The following is a 4,481-nucleotide window of genomic DNA, read 5'->3' on the forward strand; positions in this document are numbered from 1 at the left end:
AATTAATTGAAAAATATATTATCCTGATTGTTGTATGAAACAAAAAATATAAAAACTTCTATATAATTATCTATAGTCTATATCGATTTGAAATTATAAATATATCACCTAAATCTTTGTATCTTTGGCGTGTTTGCTTCGACCATATGAGTTTTTTCAAGTTAAAGTAAAATACTTGTAGTAATTATTTTATACTAAACAATTTTATATTTTACTTTCACAGTAGTAATAATAATAATTATAATATATTTATTTTATTTATATAAATACATGATAATATATACATTATTAATATTTAGTACCTTTTATTTTATATACATTAATTAGGTAGATGCATATTAGGTACATATAATATGAGCTATATAAGTAATAATAATGAATTAGTAGAGTTAATATAATTTAGTACTTAATGAATTTGAGCACATATTTTTTGCATATTCTATTATATTTATAACGCTATCAAACAAAATTATTAGATCGGTTTTAAAAAAAGATTTATTTAAATATTTAATTAAGGAGTTAAATCTTCGATAAAATAGACTGTATATCGTTCCTTTTATGTGTAAAACGCCTGATCGTACAGCAAATACATAGAATTTTGACAGTTTTTACTACCATTTTATATAATGTATTACACCAGAAAATTGGCTTCTAAATTTTCGACTCATTACGAAGCATAACGTGCAATCCAATATTTTTCTAATATAATCGTCTTGATGACAAAAAAAAACATTTCTTTCAGATACCTTAAAACTACCAAACAAAATAAATACATTTGTACTGCTTTTCAAGAAATTTTTCCGAGTTGTGCCATGCTCCTAATATATGAAAACGACATTTCAAGTTACAACTACTTCTATACTTTAATTTATTGTACCAAATCAAAACTTGATCTTATATAGAAAATATATAATTCAGTAATAATAAGTAATGTAATAGTTACAGTAATAATATTAAAAAACTAAAAAATTAAATTGCTTCAGTAATCATAATGTGAACTTTAGTCAACGGAATGTTTATTAATAGCATGATCGATTTTTGTACATTTTGGGTCCCTTCCCTCTTGGCGATACGTGGTGCTGTTTAAAATAACTCCCCCCGCCCCCAACCAACATCAAGAGTATTTAAAAATTTCGTTTTTTTTAATTGAGGTAAAAAATAAATTCCGTGGAATTTTATTTGTGTCAAACCCCTCTCTTTTTAAGCCTCACTTGATTAATGAACTAGGCTGCGTCCATGAATATAGAATATTTTTTTTTTAATAGAAAGATAGTTTGGGTTCTTATATACTTAATTGATAAAGTAAAGACTGGTAAAAATTTGAATTAACATAATAGTTGCAACACAAGTCAAAACCGACATTTACCATTCAACTGCATCACTAAAATAAAAACTAATAATATTCAGTTAATTCAGAGAATGATCAGGTACGATTTTATTTACTTTGCTTATAATTAGTAAAGTTGGTAATAATTAATGGACAAAACTAGTTTTTACTAATCGTATCTACTACTTTGATGAGTAAAACCTTGCTCTCAACGTGATGATACTTTTTCAACACGATCATTGAAACTGCATCTGGTACACCGCGTTCAGTAGTTCGTAATAACAATATCTCATATCCAGTAGAATCTCAACATTTTCCGTCAACAGATTTGAAATTTGTAATGCAAATGCGCAATGAGTGTGCACCTCCTCCGGCAAGAGCGTGCACCTCCGGTGTGTTACTGGGCCATCGGCCAATATTATTGTGGGCAAGAGTCGTTCGTTGTGTATATACATATCAGGTTAGGAGGCTTGAAAATCAAGTTTTAGCGATCTAGCGGGTGCCGGGTCACTTTTGTGCATTGCACTTCCGAACGGGTTTCTACGGGAAAAACGAGTTTAATGTTATGTTATGTTATGTGGATGTGGATGTTCCACCACGTGCTGTACAGGTAGTAAAGTGAGTTCGAGTTCGAGTTCGAGTCGGATCGAGCATTGTTGTCCTTTTGATGAATGACCGGCCGCAGCAGATCGCGTGGGCGAGGAATAACGGGTTATACGCGTTTAATGCGATCGAAATACGGGATCTTTTGATGAAATAGAAAGCTGTTTGGGTGCTAAAACTGGATGATTCTGAACAGGGTTCATGGATCCCATAAATTTCACTAGAGGATAAATTTAATTTGCTACCGACAATATACTTTCTATACCAATTTCAAATGGTTTTCGAATTTGTATAAGACCAATAATTATTAAGATATTTTTTAGGTGTTGTTTTTTCTAAGTAAAACTTTTTTAGACGCGACAAGGGTACAAATGCAACGGAAGTGCGTTACGGCAGATAAGAGTCGTATGCCAATGATTCGTCATTCGCTCTCAATGATATCATTTCTATACGGGTCGATTGTGATTAGTCGTCGTGTATGTGAATGGAGATCTGTCGTTGTATGCGTACCGGCATCGACGTTGTATGCGTACCGATATCAACAAGGAAATCGGCATAGTGAAATAAACGTTTTAAAGTTACATTGTAGTACTAATCTTGATTTAATGAACAATTCCTGAATCAGAAGAATATTTTACTCAATCAATAATTTTTTGAAATCAATGTGATTTTCTGAACCCTTGGGCAAATTTAGGGTCCAAATTTCCGATTAAATAAGAATATTATGGTAATACTATTTTACGGTTCTATTTTCGTATGTATCGATAGTAACGACCTGTCAAAAAGCTATGTATTTACTGTATGATCAGTACTAACTTCAAATATGTGTTATCCAAGAGACATTAGAAAATAGCGTTTTTGATAAAATTGTTTGATGTTTGTGTATTTTGTAGATTAGATTTAATGTGAACTACCAACTACCAACTCATACGAATATAGACCCGTAACATAGCATTACCATAACGTCACTATTTTATCCAAGAATTAAACCCTAAATTTGCCCAATCACTTGGAACTCAAAAATCATTGATTGAAACATGAGTAGGTCACAACATCTCATTTAATACATTTCATATATTTATACAATATTTTTTTTAATAAATTGATTGACTATATTTCTATATGTATCAACACATTTTTAAAACAAAAATTTTTGAGTTTTATGTAAATTTCTATGAGCTTTTACAGATTTAATATACGCATAATGAGTCATTATCTCTGAATAAAACACATTTTTAATAACTTTTTAATAAAATTAATAAGATCCTTTAGGTTATGTTAAGTCAAATATAGTAAATATATAATAATAAAAAAAAATGTTTTCAGTGATAGATTTTCGTTGATACTATTTTTTGGCTACAACGCAATATTGAGTTATAATATTTTCCCATTATCTATATAACACTTCATAAAACCCTTGAATTTCAGTTCATAAATAAAATGATTATCATCAATACAGTACTTCTACTAAAATATTTTGGTACGACTTAAGGCCACATATAGCTATAATCCATATGGCTTCTATTTTATAGTTACCAATAAACTTTATAGGTTAGATAACAAGATAGAATGTTATAATCGCCCATAAGTTAATGTTACTTTTTAATCCCATCCACTAAATCGATATTTTAGTACCAATAAAACTTGCAATAAATATATCGATTTGAAGTAAAGAGAGAAACCCAAGACATAAATTGCTTGACGTAATGTAATGAGAAATAGTAATAAACAATATGATAATAATAATACTTATGATAATTCTATAACCGAAGAATGTCGGAAACCATAGGGATACCGTGCACTTTTTGATGAATATTTTGTAAGACATATATAGCTGTGGACAAAATAGAATATTATGATTATCAATAATCAGGAGAGTCAATAGCGGCGTAATCACATCGGATGTTGGCTAGCACAAACTCATACTGGTCCACTGGTCAATCCCAGCCACGGCCAAGTTTGACATCAGGCAGCATCGATGTTCAATTTCCACTTGAGGTTATAGATTTCAAATACAATCTTAAGTAAAAAAAATCTATTATGGATGTAGGTCAACAAATACCTCGAGTATAGTTAATTAGTAGTATAGAAATTAGTCACAACTGGATAGGACAACCACTGGGTTTCCATTAATTCAATTAGCCATATAATCTTCAAAACAATTACTGAATGTACTATTACGACAGATACTATAATTAGACATTCAAATCATTTTTTTAAGAAATTTTTTGTTAGAAATCTATGTTTCATAAAATTACTACCGCAATATTGATAGCATGAGTAATATTTTGAATTACTTCCACATTGTGCAAAATGATGCAGTGGACCAATTTTTGCTTTTTTGTAAGTAAAAGTGCGGACTCCTGTTTCTTGCACCATATGTTACTGATGTTCCATATCTTCTATTTAATGGCTGAAACAACCTATTCCTATAACAACACTTTCTTCTGGTCATTCTGAAACAACCAGACATGCCTCTCGGAATGGTGACCAAACTTTTAAGTTTTTTTTTGCAAATGATACATCTATTCATAATTCTCGACTTTGTCTC

This window comes from Ctenocephalides felis, unplaced genomic scaffold, assembly GCF_003426905.1.
Source record: "Ctenocephalides felis isolate EL2017-DRISC unplaced genomic scaffold, ASM342690v1 CF-g0.4_SCAFFOLD_01886, whole genome shotgun sequence".
NCBI lineage: Eukaryota > Metazoa > Arthropoda > Insecta > Siphonaptera > Pulicidae > Ctenocephalides > Ctenocephalides felis.